Source organism: Chiloscyllium punctatum, chromosome 34 (assembly GCF_047496795.1).
Source record: "Chiloscyllium punctatum isolate Juve2018m chromosome 34, sChiPun1.3, whole genome shotgun sequence".
In the NCBI taxonomy this organism is placed as follows: Eukaryota; Metazoa; Chordata; class Chondrichthyes; order Orectolobiformes; family Hemiscylliidae; genus Chiloscyllium; species Chiloscyllium punctatum.
In genome coordinates this window covers 72268031-72289414 of record NC_092772.1, presented here as the reverse complement: position 1 = coordinate 72289414, position 21384 = coordinate 72268031, and positions in this window count along the sequence as shown.

Here is a 21384-nt window from a genome sequence, read left to right as displayed (position 1 = left end):
TCATCTGCAAATTTACTAACCCTCCCCTCAACCTACTCATCCAAGTCATTTAAAAAAAAACTACAAAAAGCAGAGGCCCAAGTACAGAACCCTGGGAGACCCCACTCAACACTGTCGTCTAGGCAGAATACTTTCTATCTACAGCCACTCTCTGCCTTCTATCAGCCAGCCAATTCTGTGTATATCTGTTTAATGCCTGGAAACAGAGTGTTGATGGAGGGTTGTCTGTTTATGTCTGATTAATGGTCAGTGATAGGGGGTGGTGCAGGGTTGTGTGTGTTTTTCTGTATATATCTGCTTAATGACAGGTGACAGACTGGTGGTGGTCGAATGCTGTGTGTGTGTATTTATGTGCATATCTGCTCAATGGAAGGATAACAGGGCAGTGGTGGAGGTTTGTGTGTGTGTGTTTCTGTGTATATCTGTTTAATGGCACGAGATAGGATTGTCCCGGAGGGGTGTGCCTGTGATTCTGTGTATGCCTATTTAAGGGCTGGAGACAGGGTGGTGATGTGTGTGTTTCTGTGTATATCTGTTCAGTGGCAGGAGACAAGGTGGTCATGAAGGGCTGTGTGTGTGTTCCTGCATATATCTGCTCAATGGCAGGAGGCACGTTGTTCATGTAATGCTGTGCTTGTATGTGTGTTTCTGCGTGTATCTATTTAATTGCAGGAGATAGGGTGGTGGTGGAGGATTGTGGTTGCATGTCCGTTTTTGTGTATATCTGTTTAAGGGCAGTAGGCAAGGTGTTCGTAGAAGTTTCTGTGTGTATATTTCCGTGTATAACTGTTTGATGAGAGGAGACATGGTGGTCAAGGAGGTTTGACTGAGTGTGCGTGTGTGTTTCTGTGCATATGTGCTTAATGGGACGAGACAATTTGGTGTGTGTATGTTATCGTGTATATCTGTCCAATGGCAGGAGGCGGGGTGTTCATGGAGTGTTGTGCATGTGGGTGTTTCTGCGTGTATCCTTTATAATGGCAGGAGACAGGGTGGTGGTGGAGGATATGTGTCTGTGTTTCCGTGTCTAAGTGCTTATTGGTAGGAGACACGTTGGTGGTGGAGGTTTGTGTGTGTGTGTTTCTGTGCATATCTGTAAAATAGCAGGAGACAGGGTGGTGGTGGTGGAGGGGTATGTGTGTGTTTCTGTGTATATCTGTTTAATACCAGGAGACAGAGGGTTGTTGGAGGTTTGTCTGTTTGTTTGTTTTTTCTGTGTCTGTCTGTTTAATGCTAGTGTTAGGGTGGTGGTGCAGGGATGTGTATGTTTTTCTGTAAGTATCTGCTTAATGACAGGAGACAGACTGGTGGTGGTGGAGGGTTGTGTGTGTCTGTTTCTTTGTATATCTGATTAATTGCAGGAAACAGTGTGGCGGTGGAGCGTTCTGTATGTATGTGTGTTTCTGTGTATATCTGTTTAAGGGCAGGAGACAGGGTGATGGTAGAGGGATGTGTGCGTGTTTCTGTGTATATCTGTTTTATGGACTGGAGAGAGTGTGGTAGTGGAGGGTTGTGCGTGTGTGTTTCTGTGTATATCTGATAATCGGCAGGAAACGGGGTGGTGGTCGAGGGATGTGTGTGCGTGTGTGTTTGTGTGTTTGTGTATATACCTGCTTAAAGGCAGGAGAAAGGTGGTAGTGGAGAGTTTCGTGTCTGTCTTCCTGTATCTATGTGCTTACTGGCAGGAGACAGGGTGGTGGTGGACGGTTGTGTATGCATGTGCGTTTTTGCGTATATCCGTTTAAGGTCAGTAAGCAGGGTGTTCATAGAACATAGAATATAGATCATTATGGCGCAGTACAGGCCCTTCGGCCCTCAATGTTGCGCCGACCTGTCATTCCAATCTGAAGCCTATCTAACCTACACTCTTCCATGTCCGTCCATATGCTTGTCCAATGACGACATGAATTTACTTAAAGTTGGCGAATCTACTACCATTGCAGGCAATGCATTCCATACCCTTACTACTCTCTGAGTAAAGAAACTACCTCTGACATCTGTCCTATATCTGTCACCTCTCAATTTAAAGCTATGCCCCTCATGCTCGCCGTCACCATACTTGGAAAAAGGCTCTCCCTGTCCACCCTATCTAATTCTCTGATTATCTTATATGTCTCTATTGAGTCACGTCTCAAACTTCTCTCCAACGAAAACAGCCTCAAGTCCCTCAGACTTTCCTCAGACGACCTTCTCTCCATACCAGGCAACATCCTAGTAAATCTCTTCTGCACTCTTTCCAAAGCATACTTCTTATACTTCTTATATTGCGGTGACCAGAACTGTACACAATACTCCAAGTGCGGCCGCACCAGAGTTTTGTACAGATGTAGCATAACCTCATGGTTTCAGAACTCGATCCCTATATTAATGCCTTCCTAACAACACAGTCAACCTGGGTGGCAACTTTCAAGGATCTGTGTACCTGGACACCGAGATCTCTCTGCTCAACTACACTACCAAGAATCTTATCATAAGCCCAGTACTTTGAATTGCTGTTCCTCCGACCAAAGTGCATCACCTCTCACTTGTCCACATTAAACTCCATTTGCCACCTCTAGGCCCGGCTCTGCAGCTTATCTATGTCTCTCTGTAACCTACAAAATCTTTCGTCACTATCCACAACTCCACCGACCTTAGTGTTGTCTGCAAATTTACTAACCCACCCTTCTACTCCCTTATCCAGGTCGTTTATAAAAATGATGAACAGCAGTGGACCCAACACCAACCCTTGCAGCACATCACTAGTAACTGAACTCCAGATGAACATTTCCCAACAACCACCACCCTCTGTCTTCTTTCAGCAAGTCAATTACTGATCCAACCTGCTATATCTCCTACAATCCCATTCCTCCGCATTTTGAACGATAGCCTACTGTGGAGAACCTTATCAAATGCGTTGCTGATATCCGTATACACCACATCATCCAGTTTACTCTCATCTACCTGTTTGGTCACTTTCTCGAAGAACTCAATACGGTTTGTGAGGCACGACATAACCTTCACAAAACCGTGCTGACTCTCCATTATCAAATTATTATTATCTAGATGATTGTAAATCCTATCTGTTATAACCTTTTCCAACACTTTACCAATAACTGAAGTAAGGCTCACTCGTCTATAATTACCAGGGTTGTCTCTACTCCCCTGCTTGAATAGGGGAACCACATTTGCTATCCTCCAGTCTTCTGGCACTATTCCTGTAGACAATGACGATTTAAAGATCAATGCCAAAGGCTCGGCAACCTCCTCCCTTGCTTCCCAGAGGATCCTGGGATAAATCCCATCCAGCCCAGGGGACTTATCCATTTTCACAATCTGTAGGATTTCTAATACCTCTTCATTGTGAACCTCAATCCCACCTAGTCTAGTAGCCTGTATCTCAGTATTCTCCTCGACAACATTGTCGTTTTCTAGAGTGAATACTGTCGAAAAATATTCATTTAGTCCTTTCTCTATCTCCTCCGACTCTTCACACAACTTCCCATTAATATCCTTGATTGCCCCTAATTTTACTCTTGTCATTCTTTTATTCCTTAAATACCTATAGAAAGCTTTATGGTTTACCCTGATCCTATCAGCCAACAACTTCTCATGTCTCCTCCTGACTCTTCTGAGCTCTCTCCTTAGGTCTTTCCTGGCTACCTTGTAACCCTCAAGTGCCCTAACTGAGCATTCACATCTCATCCGACCGTAAGCCTCCCTCTTCCTCTTGACCAGAGATTCCACTTCCTTCGTAAACCACGGCTCCTGCGCTCTACAGCTTCCTCCCTGCCTGACAGGAACATATTTATCTAGGACTCTCAGGAGCGTTTCCTTGAATAAGCTCCACATTTCTAATGTGCCCATTGTTTGCAGGTTCCTTCCCCATCGTATACTTTCTAAATCTTGCCTAATCGCATCGTAACTGCCGTTCCCTCAGCTGTAAATTTCGTGGAAGTTGTGTGTGTGTGCATTTCCATGTATAACTGTTTGATGACAGGAGACAGGGTGGTCGAGGAGATTTGAGTGAGTGAGTATGTGCTTCCATGTATATGTGCTTACTGGCACGAGACAGTTTGATGTGTGTGTTTTTTGTGTATATCTGTCCAATGGCAGGAGGCAGGGTGTTCATGGAGTTTTGTGTGTGCTTGTGTGTGCGTGTGTGTGTATGTTTGTGAGTTTCTGCATATATCTTTTTCATGGCAGGAAACAGGGTGGTGGTTGAGGGATGTGTGTGTGTTTGTGTGTATATCTGCTTAAAGACAGGAGACAGGGTGGTGGTGGAGGGTTGTGCATTGGGTTCAGTGTCTACCTGTTTAATGTCAGGAGGCAGGATGGTCATATTGGGTTGAGTGCATGTGTGTCAATGTGTATATTTAAGGGCTAGAGACAGGGTGGGAGTGGAGTGTGCTGTGTCTGTGTTTCTGTGTATAACTGTTTAATGGCAGGTGGCATGTTGGTGTGGAGGGTTGTGTGTGTGCTTCTGCGTATATATGCTAAATGGCAGGTGACAAGATTGTGTGTGAGTTTTTCTCTGTATACCTGCTCAATGGCAGGAGACAGGATTGTCATGGAGGGTTGTGTGTGTTTCTGCGTATCTCTATTCAATGTCAGGAGACAGTGCTGTTGAAGGGTAGAGTGTCTGTGTTTCTGTGTCTGCGTGCTTAGTGGCAGGTGACAGGGTGGTGGAGGATTGTGTATGTTTCTGTGTATACCTGTTTAAAGTCAGTAGACAGGGTGTTCGTAGAAGGTTGTATGTGTGTTTCTGTGTATATCTGTTTAATTGCAGGAGACGTGGTCGTGCTTGAGGGTTGTGCGTGCGTTTCTGTGTATATCTGCTTAATGGCAGGCAACAAGATGTTGGTCGGGGGTTTTGTGTGTGTTTGTGTGTGGGTGTTGCTGTGTGTATCTGTTTAATGGCATAAAACAATGTGGTGGTTAACAGTTGTGTGTTTGTGCATTTATACGTATATCTGTTTAATCGCAGGGGACAGGGTTGTGGTGGAGGGTTGTGTGTGTGTGTGTTTCTGTGCATGTCTGTTTAATGGCAGGAGACAGGGTGATGGTGTCAAGATTAGTTTGTGTTTCTGTTTATATCGGTTTAATCGCCAGAGAGAGTGTGATGGTGGAGGGTTGTGTCTGTGTGTGTTTATGTGTATTTCTGATTAACAGCAGCAAACGGGGTGGTGGTGGAGGGTTCTGTATATGTGTGTGTTTCTGTGTATATCTGTTTCAGGGCAGGAGACATGATGGTGGTCAAGGGTTGTGTGTGTGTACTTTTATATATATCTGCTAAATGGCAGCAGAACAGGGTGGTGGTGGACGGACGTGTGTGTGTTTGTGGGTATATCTGTTTAATGTCAGCAGACAGGGTGGCGGTCGAGGATTGTGTGTGTGTTTTTCTATGTATATCTGTTTAGTGGCAGGAGAAATGGTTGTGGTTCAATTGTAGAGTGCGTGTTTGAATGTATATCCACTTAGTGGCAGGAAATAAGGTTGTGGTGGAGGACTGTGTGTGTGTTTCTGCATGTATCTATTTAATGGCTGCTGACAGGGAGGTAGTGGGGGGTTTGTGTGTTTCTATATATATATTGTATTGCAGGAGACAGGCTGGCAATGGAGGGTTGTGTGTGTGCTTCTGTGTATATCTGTTTTAGGGCAGGAGACAGGGTGATGGTTGAGGGTTGTGTGTGTGTATTTCTGTGTATATCTGCTCAATGGCACAAGAACAGTGTGGTGGTGGAGGGTTGTGTGTGTGTGTGTGTGTGTGTGTCTGTGTGTTTCTGTGTATATCAGTTTAATGCCAGGAGACAGAGTGTTGGTGGAGGGTTGTCTGTGCGTTTTTTTGTGCCAGTCTCTTTAATGGTAGTTGATAAGGTGGTGGTGCAGGGTTGTGTGCGTTTTTCTGTATATATCTGCTTAATGACAGGAGACAGACTGGTGTTCGTGGAGGGTTGTGTGCATGTGTGTTTCTGTGTATATCTGTTTAATGCCAGGAGACAATGTGGTGCTGAAGATATGCATGTATGTTTCTGTGTACATCTGTTTAGTTGCAGGAGACAGGGTGTTGGAGGAGGATGGTGTGTGTGTATCTGTGTATATATGTTTAATTTCAGGAGACAGGGTGGTGGTGGAGGGATTTGTGTATGTGTTACTGAATATGTCTGTTTATGGGTAGGAGATGCGGTGTCATGGAGGTTTGTGTGCGTGTGTGTGTGTTTCTGTGTATATCGGTTTAAGGACTGGTGACAGGGTGGTGGTGGAGGGTTGTGTGTGTATTTCTGTATATCTCTGCTTAATAATAGGAGAACAAAGTGGTGTTGGAGGATTGTGTGTGTGTGTGTGTGTGTGTTTCTGTGTATATTTATTTAAGGGCAGGAGACAGGGTGGTGATGGAGGATTGTGTGTGTGTGTTTCTGTGCACATCTGATTAATGGCAGGAAACAGGGTGGTGATGGAGGATTGTGTGTGTATTTCTGTGTGCACCTGTTTAATAGCAGGAGACAGGGTGTTCGTTGAGTGTTGTGTGCGTGTGTTTCTGTGTATATCTGTTTAATGCCAGGAGACAGGGTGGTGCTGAAGATATGCATGTATGTTTCTGTGTACATCTGTTTAGTTGCAGGAGACAGTGGTGGAGGAGGAACGTGTGTGTGTTTTTGTGTTTAACTGCTTAATGACAGGAGACAGGGTGGTGCTGGAAATATGTGCGTATGTTTCTGTATGCATCGGTTTAATTGTAGGACATGGTGGTGGAGGAGGCTGGTGTGTGTGTGTTTCTGCGTAAATCTATTTATAGGCAAGACACAGTGTGGTAGTGGAGGGTAGAATGTCTGTGTTTCTGTGTCTGTGTGCTTACTTGCAGGAGACAGAATGGCGGTGAAGGGTTGTGTATGCATGAGTGTTTCTGTGTATATCTTTTTAGTGGCAGGAGACAGGGTGGTGGCCAAGTGTTGCGTGTGTTTGTTTCTGTGTATATCTGTTTAATGGCAGGAGACAGGGAGTTGGTTGAGGGTTGTGTGTGTGCATTTCTGTGAATATCCACTCAATGGAAGGAGACAGGGTGGTGATGGAGGGATGTGTGTATGTTTCTGTCTATATCTGTTTAATGGTAGGAGACAGGGTGGTGGTAGGGCGATGTATGGGTCTCTGTTTCTGTGTATATCCGTTTAATGGCAAGAGACAGGGTGGTGGTGGAGGGAGTATGTGCGTGTTTCTGTGTATGTCTGTTTAATTGCAGGAGACAGGGTGGTGGTAGAAGGTGGTGTATGCGTGTTTCTCTGTATATCTGAAAAATCGTAGGAGACAGGGTGGTGATGGAAGTTTGTGTGTGTTTGTGTTCCTGTGTATATCTGTTTAATGAAAGGAGACAGGGTGGTGGTGGAGGGTTGCTGTATGTTTCTGTAAATTTCTGTTCAATAGCAGCAGACAGCGTGGTGGTGGAGGATGGTGAGTGTGTGTTTCTGTGTATAACTGTTTAATAGCTGGAGACAGGGTGGTGCTGGAGTTTTGTGTGTGTATTTCTGTACATATCTGTTTAATTGCAGGAGACAGGTGGAGGGTTGCGTGTGTGTTTCTGTGGAAACCTGCTCAATGACAGGAGACAAATTGGGTGTCAAGGATTGTGTGTGCGTATGTGTGTGTGTTCCTGTGTATGTCTGTTTAATTGCAGGAGACAGCGTGGTGGTGAAGGATTGTGTGTGTGTTTCTGTGTATGTCTATATAATGGCAAGAGACAGGGGGATCGTATCGAGATGTGTGTGTGTTTCTTTTTATACCTGTTTAATTGCCGGTGAGTGTGTGATGGTAGACCATTGTGTGTGTGAGTGTGTGTGCGTATGTTTCTGTGTAGACCTGTGTAATGGCAGGAGACAGTGTGGTCGTGAATGATTGTGTGTGTGTGTGTGTTTCTGTTATATTTGTTTAATGGCAGGAGACAGGAAGGTGTTTCAGAGATTTGTGTGTATATCTGCTTATTGTTCGGAGGCAAAGTGTTGGTGCAGGGTTGTGTGTGTATGTGCTTCTGTATATATCTGTTTGATAGCGTGAGACAACGTGGCTGTGGAGGATTGTGTTTTGTGTTTTAGTGTATATCTGATTAGTGGCAAGAAACAGGGTTTTGGTGGAGAGTTGTGTGTGTTTATGTGTATATCTACTTAATGGAAGGAGACAGTGTGATGATGGAGGGTTGTGTGTGTTTCTGCATATATCTGCTTATTGGCAAGAGACAGCCGAGTGGTGGAAGGTTGTGTGCTGGTGTTTCTGTCAATAACAGTTTAATAACAGAAGACAGGTATTGGTGCAGGTTGGTGTGCATGTTTTTCTGCATTTTACGTGAACCGTACAATTTGCTGCAGAGACATTCACACATGGACACGAGCCACATTGATAGTAACTAAGTTGGAAACGTTTTGGAACTGAGTTGGAAGAGTGTCTTTTTTTTAACGTTTTCATGATGTCAATTACGCTGAACAGCAACGCGCTGTTGGAAACAGAAAGGTGAAAGGTACAATGGCTTCAACTTTCAGTGCTGAATGCCACTGAGCCGCAGGAGGAGCGACTGCGGCTTGTTTCTGTAGTGTAGCGGTCATCACGATCGCCTTACGCGCGAAACGTCCCCAGTTCGAAAGAGGGTAGAAACTGCTTTGTTGGACATCTGCAGCCTTTGACATAGACAAGAGCCGAGCTTTCTTGCTTACTTTCCCATCTGCAAACCTGCCTTCGAATTTGCTTGAAGAAATCTGCTCTCGAAGTGAACTGCAATACAATTCCATTTAAATACAGTGGAAAGAATTGGAAATGATCATATGCCATTCTGTTTGAGAGTGTAGTTACCCCCTTCTGATCCTTCCACGAAAAGCAGTACCGCATTTGCATTCCTTGCGCAGGCGGCCCGGTTCAAAGAGAGGGAAGAAGCTGATGCGCTGGTGTCACAGTGCACCACGGATTCCTCAACTAGTCTGTCTGTCAAATGTATCCCAAAGTCGTCTCTGAAAGACGTCATTTGGAAGGAGCCTGTCGTTATTCGACGAGCGAGAATGGGCACCAGAGATCCTGAATCATGTTTTGGAGCAGTTCGCACGTTAGTGGCTCATTCAATCAGCAACAGCAATGAAAGAAATTACACTCTCAGAGGAACCTCTGGACCTGTGCTTTCATAGCGTCGCTAGTATTAAGGTGCGCCCCGAGATCTAAGCCCCGTTGGAACTGAAACGGAGGAATCGACGGAGAGACGACGGAATGACATCGCATCCATTTGGTTTTCTTGAAATCACTGACGAGCAGGAAAATGTAAACGGGAGGGCGACTGGGGAAGTGTGGCAGTTGCAGCTCTGGTGAAACTCCTTCTTTGTGACTCACTCAGCAACCAGAGACGTGAAAGTGAATCAGGCGTGAGAGCTCTTCACATCGTGAACAAAAAGCAATCGAGGGCAGTTAGCACCTCTTCCGGAGTGGGGGTGGGGTGAGGTAATTACCTTTTGACTTCTGTTACTATGTTCAGAAACTGCCTTTTAGATTGAGGTGAAAAGAAACTGCATTTCTAAAAAGCACCATGGAATTTGTTAAACTCTATTGAGTCGCTTCTCATCGATTCCCACACAGGTTTCCAACTCAGTTGGTATCCATGAGGCTCATGTCCAGGTGTGAACATCTCTGCAGCAAATTGCACGGTGAAGGTAAAAGGCACGGAAAGTGGCATCTCGAACCGGCCCCGAGGTCAGACCTTCCTCACGATGCAATCTGTCGTTCTCGGATTGGAATGCGACCTCCGGTTTTAGGGTGGAACTTTCTTTGGGAACCTTATTCTGCAAAACAGACACAGTGACTGAAACTATGCTGCACGGTATGATTTGGGACACGGCCTGCTCAGCTTTGTGCATTTTCCCTGTAGTCCGGTGTGTTTCATGTTCCGTGTAATCGTGAAAGTTGTCCTGTTTCGAGCAATGGGTGAAATCATTTAGCAAAGCAAGAATCCGAATTGCAGTAATGTCAAGCAGCTGATGGTAATTTGACCCAATCATAACCGATCATATATTCTCACGCACTCACAGATACATTTGTAACTGAATCCAGTCTGAGAAGATAGACTCAGCTTACCAGTGATTTTTGTCTGGATTGATGGGCTGTCATTATCTGCTGAGAAATTGATATTGTAGACGGGCACATCCGAGCAGCTGTGCGAGTCGGAGAGGGATCGCAGAACCTTTTTCACGTGAGTTTGCATCTGTTGTTATGCAGGAGCACAATTGGAAGTGCAAGATCATGGCAGGATGGGCGTGCTGGTAGTATGGCCGAGCGGTCTGAGGCGCTGGATTAAGGCTCCAATCTCGTCAGAGGCATGGGTTCGAGTCCCACCGCTGCCATTAACACCGAGCTGCTCCATCGGCTCAGCTTGTTAAACAGCTGTTTCGATCGCTGCTGCATTTCTGTTTAAAACAGAAGAAAAATGCGTTTGCTTCCCGGGGAATTGACTGCGGTGTTGGAAAGTGCCGAATTTTCAAAAGTGCCTGTTGTGTCGTGATCGTGTTCGCCGCTCGCGGGGAAAATCGCAAGCAGCTCTACTGTTGCTTTCTGTTTCAGGCAAGTTGAGCTTTTACTGGAACCGAATGGAGACTGTTATTTCATCGCTGATGCGAAACAGAGTCCTACGGTGACTCGACTCGCCGTCATTGGGTTTTCTGGCCAATGAGATAATCGTTCCAATCTATTTCGATGTCATATGTTATTGAATTTCTCCCACTTTCTTCATTTCCGTCCTGGAGACATCGGAAGGGAAAGGTAATCTAATCGAGACTGCGATTGGTGAAATTCACTTTTTATGGCCCATTCTTATTATGTTCTTTCTTTGTGGCTTTGCAGCATTGTCTGGGAAGTGGTGGTGCACTCAGGCTCCAGTATGTTGGAAAGAGTAGTTTGGAATTGCCCTGTTGTTAGTTGTGTGATTACTTTATGGCTCATGCCCCCGGACTGTCTCACATTTAGCATTCATGCTCGCTGTGTCTGAAAATGCATTTGGTTTTCCAGTTTTGTTTGTGTTCCGTGTTAAATGCTTTCTGTTTTGCGATTCGCTCAATACATTACGAATTAACAGGGTTTCTGAGGTAACTTCCAGCTGCAAAAATCCTCAACTGAGAATCTGGGAAACTTTCACGGAGTATGGTCAGTCGGAGCAAAAGTAAGGATGTCGTTCGTTTCTGCAGTGTTTCACAATACTACCTTTCCCGTGAGCAGTCGAACAGACTAAATGATTTTGCCACAGACTGCGACGGTAAGCTCCGCAAAAACGTAATTCTTTAAAGCAGGTGTGAGCAACACAACGTTATTGGGATTACACCACGTGGAAACAGATACTTCGGTGCATCACGTCCATGCTCAGCACATGGCCAAATTTAAACAAGTCCCATTAAACAACGAGCTCATGGAAACAGAAAGGTGAAAGGTAGAATGGCTTCAACTTTCAGTGCTGGATGCCACTTAGCCCCAGCAGGGACAGCCGCGGCCTGTTTCAGTTGTGTAGTGGTCATCACGTTCGCCTCACACGCGTAAGGTCCCCAGTTCGCAACTGGGCAGAAACTGCTTTGTTCTTCAACTGCAGCCTTTTACATGGACAAGAACGGAGCTTACTTGCTTGCTTTCCCATCTGCAAACCTGCCTTCGAATTTGCTTGTCCAAATCTGCTCTCGTAGTGAAATGTAATGCAATTGCATTTAATTACTGTGCAAAGCATTGTAAAGTTTTTCTCCAACCTGGTTCTGATCATGTGCCATTCTGTTTGAGAGTGTCCTTGCCGCGTTCTGATCCTTCTACGAAAAGCATTACCGCATTTGCATTCCTTGCGCAGGCGGCCCGGTTCAAAGACAGGGAAGAAGCTGATGCGCTGGTGTCACAGCGCACCACGGATTCCTGAACTTGTCTGTCTGTCAAATGTACCCCAAAGTCTTCTCTGAAAGAACTCATTTGGAAGCTGGTTTTAAGAAAACCAAATGGATGCGATGTAATTCTGTAGCCTCTCTGTCGTTTCCTCCGTTTCCAGTCCCAACATGGCTTAGGTCTCGGGGCGCACCTTAATTCTAGCGACGCTATGAAAACACCCCTCTTATTCAGTGTGGTAACAGGCCATTTGTCTGAAAAAAATCACCCTCTATAGAGTAACCCACCCAAACACTTTTCCCGATCATATTTCTTCTCATTTCCTGCTGCCTAATACATATATCCCTTATCACAACGTGCAATGTAGCATGGCCAGCTCACCTAACCTGCACATCTTTGGATTGTGCGAGGACACCACAGCAAAGTCACATAGACTTGTGGAGAACGTGTAAAGTCCACACAGTCACCCGAGGAGAGAATCAAACCGATGTCCTTGGCGCTGTGAGGCAGCATTGCTAACCACTGAGGTACCGCGTAATCTTATGCAATAAGTAAAATCAGTGAAAGATACGAAAAGACAAGTTTCAAATGAACACTCTCCGATATTGTCAAAGCATGGCAATCTTACATTCAATACGAATAGGTGTATGGAAAACAAAAAAAAACAAAATCCCGGCAATTCATAAATAAACAATAATTAGAAATTATATTTGATCAAAGGTCATAACAATATTTAGACGAATTGCAATTTTTAAAAACAAATGTAGGGAATTAGCTGACTAATGATTAATTGGAAGTGGCATATATTTATTAACGCCGAAGAAAGCGACTTGTTTTTCCCCTCGTAACACAGCAGAATAACAATGTGTGTGTGTGTGTGTGTGTGTGTGTGTGTGTGCGTGTGTGTGTGTGTGTGTGTGTGCGTGTGTGTGTTTGTGTTCGAAATGTTTGTATTAAGCTCTTTCTAACAAAATAACTGATGACTTACGATCACTTAGCCTTTTCACCTTTTAGACCACAACATTCTCAAATATTTTCCAGGAATTTACGAACAGCAGAACTAGTTAATTCCTTTTCATAAGAACCCAAAGAGAATAAGTAGCGGATATGGTGAATTAGTGAGTCAATGCAAGCATTCAACTGAAGACAACATCTCTTCTTTCCAAAAATGTTCAAAACTTTAAAAAATCAAAATGTATTGTCATTGTTGAATGAAAGAATAAAGAGATGCTAATTCTTTTTCATTTGATTTTGTTGTATGAAACATCCATAAGTCGTATTATGATTACAAACGCAATAAATGTGAGCCTTGAAGTCAAATATAATTAATTGAATTCAACTATGTTTCAACAGGAAAAATAAAAATTGATATTTACAATGATTGAGATTGTGCACTGCAATATCTATACAATAATTCATGTACCTTGCCGTAATTCAACATTTGCACAACCTACTGGGTTGAATAATGAGTATATATTATTATAAATCAGCAACAATTTAATTATCAAAGTCTGTCAACGCATTAAGGAATAATGAAAAATCTCTTTTTGCAAGTGATTGAGCAATGTCTGGAAATGAACTGGAATTAATTCAGTGAAAAGTATTTACATTTTCCTGAATTTTAAGGCTGAGATTACTGTGACCATTCAAATGAGAAAACATCAGACGTTGGATGGGAAGTCATTGGTTCCCTTGTAGGGCAGTTGACCTGAAAAATAAATGCATTTTCAGACTGTACTATTAGTACTCAGAAATAATGGATTAAATCTAAATGTGAATCTCACTATACTTGTTCAAAAGACTTTCTTAAATAATTGTGCCGTTACTGTAATGGCAATGACTTGATAATTAAAGCTGTCTTTTGAAGAATTAAAATGATTCAATATTTCAAAAGCACTTTGCTGTGATGTTGATTGGTTATTTATTAAGATCAGTAAACTGAGGAATAAAACATAGTATTTAGCTTTATGGATTGAAGAAAAATGAGCCATTCAGTGATTATTGAGCAAAATCCTTCTTTTTTTAAGTCAAAAATGTATGTAATACAAGAATTGTGAATTTCCATCCACTGGATTCCTTGTAGAGATGTGTTACATCGATTTATATGATTAATATTATGATCAATTTTTAAAGACTTGTGTCAGAATTAGGAAGAGAATTAGTAGGTCATGAAAGTGAGCTTGAAACTGAACAAACAATGTAGTCAATGACATGTGGTATAAACGCGATTTTAATAATATTGTCATTATCGTACAATGATGAATAATGTTGGAATAGAAATGACAAAAAAAATTCAACATGGTAAAAACAGTTTTCTTACAATGAACTGAAAACAATAATCATTTTGTAGCACACATGATTTGTAATAGTTTTTTTAATGTGATATATTTAGTGAAGACTAACCTTTTTGCAAAATGTAGGAATTTCACAAATTTAAAATGCAGTGTTTGTTCAATTTGTAATAAAAATCGTTATAATTTGAATTGTCTCTTGTACACGCATAATAAAAACGAGCTTAAAGATTATTAGAATGACAAAAAATTGTTTCCCAATGCTATTGTAGTACAGTCAATATCCGTGATAAAGCGGAATTATTGGTTTAAACAATAGAAATCAACATTAACTACTGAACTGAAACATAACACATCAATTGCATTAATTGCATGCAATAGTAAATAAATGCTTACTGTTGTCATTAGTCCCAGGAACAATAAGATACTTACTCAGGTTATTCCACTGAATAGTAATCAGTTGATGATGAATATCTTTGTGTCGCTTTATGTGCACTGTTTTGTGTGAACATTGATTTCAACAAATTTAGATATTTACATGAATTCGGAACAAAGTGATAACTGGGTGTGAAAGATCTGATTTAAGATTAGACAATTTTTAGTATTCACAAGATTTGCTGAACAAAACATACTTAAGACATCATGCAGTAAATGAGATTAGAGAGAAATATGCAAATTCAATTTTCAAATAAATGCACTCGGATAATTTCACAGCATTTCAATCTTACATTCAATATAAATAGGTGAATGGAAAACTAAAAACAAATTTCACACAATTCATAATCATATCAATAACAAAAAATTGATATATAGTAGGAAGAGGCATTTGTTTATTTTACTGAAGAAGAACTTGATTTTTTTCTCATATTTATACCTTTGAAGCATCAAGTTCTATATGCAGTCTGAACCTCAGCTCTTCAGAACAAACGAAAATCAAAGAATATCTTTACTTTGCATATTTCATCTTTGTGAGTGCAACATTATCAAATAGTATGCAAAGAATATTGATTGAGTGGAATTCTGTTATTAGCGAACTGAAGAAAATATTTAGGAGTTACTGTGATTATTGGAATGAATAACAAATGGAAGCAAAGCTAATGTTGAATTAAAAGGCAATCATTCGACTCTTGGATATTTTCTAATCAACATTCAGAGTTGCTCTAGCACAGCCCTTTGCAAGGTGGGAATTGATATTGTAAACGCTGATCTGGTAACAGCGACACGACCAGAGTTGCACAACATTCCTTCATAACATTCCCAACCAAGCTGGGCAGGGCTGAAAACTCATCAGACGTTTATTGTGATAATTGGATTTAAATTAAATGGTTGGATACTGTGTGTAATCTACTGAAAATTCAGTAGTAATTTACAATAATGATGGGAGTTAACAAATGTCTTAATTAAACATAATTTTTACGATCACTTGTGGAACGACAAATTGACAGAATTGTGTGATTATTGTGCATTATAAATAAAAATGAATACAATTATTCTATATGGGCATAAGTTTCTCATTTTCTGAAATGCAAATTAAAATGTTTTTGATCTACACGTAAATTGGAACAAAATGATCAGTTGGTCAATCAATGTGTCTATTCAGCTGAAGACAACTTTCATTCCTTCTGAAAATGTACGATTTCTAAGAAGTCACCATTTCCTGTGATTGTTTAATGAAATAAGAGAGACGTGTGCTTCAAAATATTCATGGGGATTTAAATGATTTTGCATATGAAAAATATTCAACTGCTATTGTGATTAAAAACACAATAAATGTTAACATTGAAGTGATTTCCAATCAAACCAATTCAAAAGCGTTTCCAAGTTTAAAATGAAAAGCAATATTCAGAATGATTGAGAGATTGTACATTGCAATGTCCTTGCATTGGTTATTATATGAAAACATAGTTCCACATGTACACCCCTTACCAAATTGAACAATTATTAGGTGTTGGCAACAAATCGATTTGAAAACTTTTATTAATGAGTTTAAGAATAATGAGGTATCTCCTCTTACTATTCAACTGAATAATGTTCAAAAACGAAGAGAAATATTGCAGTGTAAAGTAACTGGTGTTCTCTGAATTTCAATGTCTAAGAAGACTGTGATCTTTCAAATGAGCAAAAGTCAGATATTTACAAATGATGATGCAATGGCAATTCTTGATCTTTTGTGGGTGTATTGGTCTTATGAAACAGGTTCTAATATTGTAGTACTCACACTGAGAGATATGGAAGATATTAAAGGCACATTGTGCTTTTTATAAAGCCTAAGTTGAAGAATTGCATAATTATTGTAACTGATAATTGTTTCTAAAATCCTGATAGATAAATTGACTTAATATTTTGAATGCACTTTGCGCTGATGGCGATTGTATATTCATTAAGTTTAATAAACTGAAAATTAAAATATAAAACGTGGCTTTAATAATTTAAAAAATACTCAGCAGCAATTGAACACAGTTCAACATTTTTTTGGGTCGGTTCATGTCTATTTTATTAATGTAACTTTAATCATGATAAATGTTTAGACAAATATAAGAACTAGGAAGAAAATAATGAGGCCGGGAAAGTGAGTATTATTATGAACAAAACATCGAGTTAATGACATTTGGTACAGGGAGTCATTTTGTAGCAAATGACTAATAATTGTGTGATTATTGTTCATTGGCAACTAATGTTGGAAGAAAATAAAGCTATCTCAAAATGAAATTAAAATAAATATCATTTTGGATGTCACATGATTTGAAAAACGGAAATTGTCACTTAATGTGACATTTGAGCTGAAGAATCGTTCTTCCCCCACTCCCCAACCCCCGTAGTCTTTTCAATAATTTAAAATTTAGTGTTAGCTGAACTAAATGACAAATGGATTGTTTTCTTGCACACAAAAAAGTAAAAAAAAATTAACATGGAAATGATATCGCTCTGCAAGTAATCATTTCACAGATAACAAGTGTTTGTATTGAATTTAAATGTCACCATAGCTGTAGGAGTGATTTCCCCTGACAGGGAATGAAGACTGAGGAGATCGGCAGAACTCAGGCAAGTGGAAGATGGCTACTCATGCTGCAATCAGTTAATACAGGGATCATCCCCCGAGGCCAATCTCGGACGGGAGATCCATGACACACTGTAACGTGTACAGTAAAAAGCAGTATTTTTACACACTTCCTGTATTACAATGTCCACATGCAATGTGGTTACAGTTCTTCCCTCCTTATATAGACACCCGATCCTGTAGAACACCTAATCTCAGATGGATATCGCTATGGATAGCTCCAGCTTCCTATTGTTTCATGTTGTTATACAAGTGCTATAATCTCCAGGCCTTGGGATCTCTCTGTGCATTGTATTTCCTCAGATTACAAAATTAATTGCTGCAGTCCTTTGGGCCTCTCACTCTGCCTTATTTACGATTTTCATGATTATGCAATTAGAAACTTTTTAAATGTTCTGAGCAACTTTAAAATAGTAACTATTTCTGACAATCAACCCCTGTCTGTTTCCCTGATAGCACCTGTGGAAGTTAGCTGGGCTCTATCCTACAGTTGGTGTTTATTCATCCACTGAGACAATTATTCTTTCATTAAGAAAGTCAATGTTGGTCTTTTTTCTGTATGCTGGCATTCTCTTATCACTATCTGGAATATCACTGTCTAGAATGGCATACTTATGGACTTGGAGTACGATTGTACACAATGTTCTCTTTTTTACTTCAGACTGAAACAGACTGTTAGTCTTATTTATCTCCCTTCCACTATTTGTGTTTTAATTCCAAGGCGGCTTCTCGGGGCATCCCTACAGCAGTAAATCAACAAGGATTTCAGCACTAAAATAAAAATCAGCATTAGCTACCATTAGGAAACAGTACCACGCAATATGCTTACGTCACTGAGACTTAATTCCACACTTCAAGCCAACTATATTGGATTTGATCAATGATTATATATTAGATATAAGTAACAATTAGTGTTAAAACTGGTCACTGTAAACTTAAAATGATTAGAAATGTCATATTATTATTCGTAACATGTCGAATTGAACATTAATTATTGGAGTCTAAAACAATCAGACGTATCTTCATTTGCAAGGCCGAATATTAGTTCAATGATTTCAGTGAACATTCAAATGAAAAGATATCAGATATTTCCTGTCAGTGTTGGATGAGGAATCATTGCTTGGTTTGTGGTTGTGTTGACTTGGAATAAAACCTCAATTTTTCTTTGTAAAATTGGCAAGACGAAATAATGATTTAAATTGAAATATGAATCTCACGATATTTGTTACAAAACCTAAACTGAATTACTGTATGATTGTTGTACTAACAATGAATTGGTAATCTACTTTAGAACACTGACACATTGAGTGATTCAATATTTCCAAATGGGTTTGCTGTGATTTTGATTACTTAATAATTCGTTATCTGTGAACTGAGCATTAGAATGCTAGCATGATGTTTTGGAAAATACATTCGATATGCAGTCATTATTGATCGTTCAACATTCTCAGATACTCCTGCAATCTGTACTTGCTTTTTCAGTTTTTCTTCTGTAAAAATACAATATATAATCCATGCAACCTTTCATGTAATCAAGATTCAGACATTTGTGTCAGCATTACAAAGAAAATAATTCAACAAGGAACATGGGTATCATAGCAAAAAACAGTCGTCACCATTTACAGAGGAAAGTTTTAAACATTGTCTCTGAGTGAATACATGAAAAAGTTTAATGGGGATCTGTTACAATGTACTGAGCCGCAATTACATTTTTATCATGATGACTGGGGCGAACCTATCAGACACCTCGCCTATATTTAAAAAAAACATTTTACTATCAGCATCCTTAGTCGTAAATAATGAAGTCTGATTAATTGGGTGGGAAAGATGTGTGTAAATTATAAGAAGGTATCTCTTGCATATATTTGGGATAGTGTGAAAGTGTGATGTTTGCTGTGGTTATTCATCTTGAGAACAATACAATGCTGACAAAAAGTTTTGCACTGAACTGTAATTAGGTGGCCTTGAATCCCATCGTGTGGCTTTATGTGCAGTGATTAATTTATTTCAAGAGCCTTGAGATATTTTCCATGATTTGTATATGATTAATAATTTTGTGACAAACATCCACATGTGGTCATGAGCTGGATTTAAAGAATCTACTGTGTTGGTGTGAAAACCCTTCATTATTTACATTTCCAAGAGAGGTGTATAATGCTCAGGCACTGGCTGGAATTCAAGGTGTAAGAAAATCTGATTCTTCCTGGAGCTGATTGATTCTAGCTGCTGTTTCATTGAGTTTGATTGATTTTGTATTTGTCCCGATTTCTCTGCCTGTAGGTGAATTTAGAACATCCAATTTCTGTCCAAGGGTCACTTCACATCACTGGAGAGTTAAAATATAATTCATATATTGTGATAACAATGACTTTTCAATTAAAGTTTATGTTTTAACAAACAAAACGATTTGAAGTTTTCTGGGAATTTGCACTGATATTGATTAGATATTTATGAAGATAGATAAACTGGGAATTATAATCTAGTTGCAGGATTGTTGAATTGTTCAACCACAGACTTAAGAGTTTTATTTTTTGAATGATTTGGAGGCGCTAGTGTTGGAGTGGGCTGTGCAAAATTAAAAATCAAACACTAGCAGGTTACTAACCAACATGTTTCTTTGAAGAACTAGCTTTCAAAGCGCTGCTCGTTCATCAGGTGGTTAAAGGTGCAGCGATCCGAAAGCCAGTGCTTCCAAATGAACATGTTGGACTGTACCCTGGTGTTGTGTGATTTTTAACATTTTTTTTGGAAGGAATGTTTTCTTTATTCAAATCGACAGGCTATTCAAGAATTCTAACTCGCCTTTCGTGAGTTTCTTTTAGAGACCACTCATGTATAATTCATACAATTTTCACTGTAATCAGTATTTCAAATTTCCATCAGATCTAAGATGAAAATGAGGATCAATTAATGAGTACTTCCATGAATGGAAACCACAATAAATTCACTTTACAGAGGCAAGATTTAAATTTGATCTGAATAAGCAAATAAACATTTTGAATGGAAAATATCTGAAAATGCTTACATTTAAATTTGAACGAAGTCAAATTACTTCTTTTTGAAATATATGGCCTGAAAACATGTTTGAAAACATGAACAAATCAAGACTATCAATATGTCTTGCTGTCAGTGACCTTGGCCAATTGTCATAAAGAATAAATACCACTTTCAGCAACAAGTATCATGTGTAATTACTGAACTGAAAAGTAAGAGGATAGCTCTTGTATTTATTGGCAAGAATGATAACCAGATGTTTACTGTGGTTATTGCACTCAAAACAATAACATCAAGATCAATGGCTGTTAGAATCATTGGCCACTCGTAATGAAGAATAGACACTGCTTTGAGCAACAAGTATCATGAATAATTACTGAACAGAAATTTCAGAGAACACCCATTGTATTTATTGGCGGGAATGATGACCAGACGCTTACTGAGATGATTAATCTCAGGAACAATAAGACAATTACTCAGATTATTTCTTGAACAATAATTAGATGGTCATGAAGACCATTGTGTGGCTTTATGTATCGTGCTTTGTGTGAGCATTGATTTCAATAACATTGTGATAGTATACACGTGTGCAGCTGAGGTGAGTTGGCCATGCTAAATTGCCCATGATGCATGAATGTTTCAGGTTAGGTGCATTATATTTTGTTAGAGTGGTGCGGGAAAAGCACAGCAGTTCAGGAAGCTTCCGAGAAGCAGTAAAATTGACGTTTTGGACAAATGCCCTTCATTAGGAATACAGCCGGTATTCCTGATGAAGGGATTTTGCCCGAAACGTTGATTTTCCTGCTCCTCGGATGCAGCCTAAACTGCTGTTATTTTCCAGCACCATTCTAATCTAAACTCTGGTTTCCAGTGTATGTAGTCATTGTTTTTATCTTGGTTAGGTGCATTAGTCAGGGAAAATGTCGAGTAATTCAGCAAGGGAGAGTCTGGGTTGGTTACTTTTTAGATGGTCAGTGTGGACTGTTGGGCCAAATGGCCTGTTTCAACACTGTAGGGATTCTATGATTCTATGATTTGGGATTAAATTGATAAGTGAGTGCTCAGGATACTACTTAAAGTCAACAAAATCTTTTAAGTTTAGCAAGGTACATGGAAGCCATCACGAATGAAGTGAGATAAGTGAGAGAGAGAAAGACAAATTAAATATTCAAATGAAAACACGCCAATAGTTTC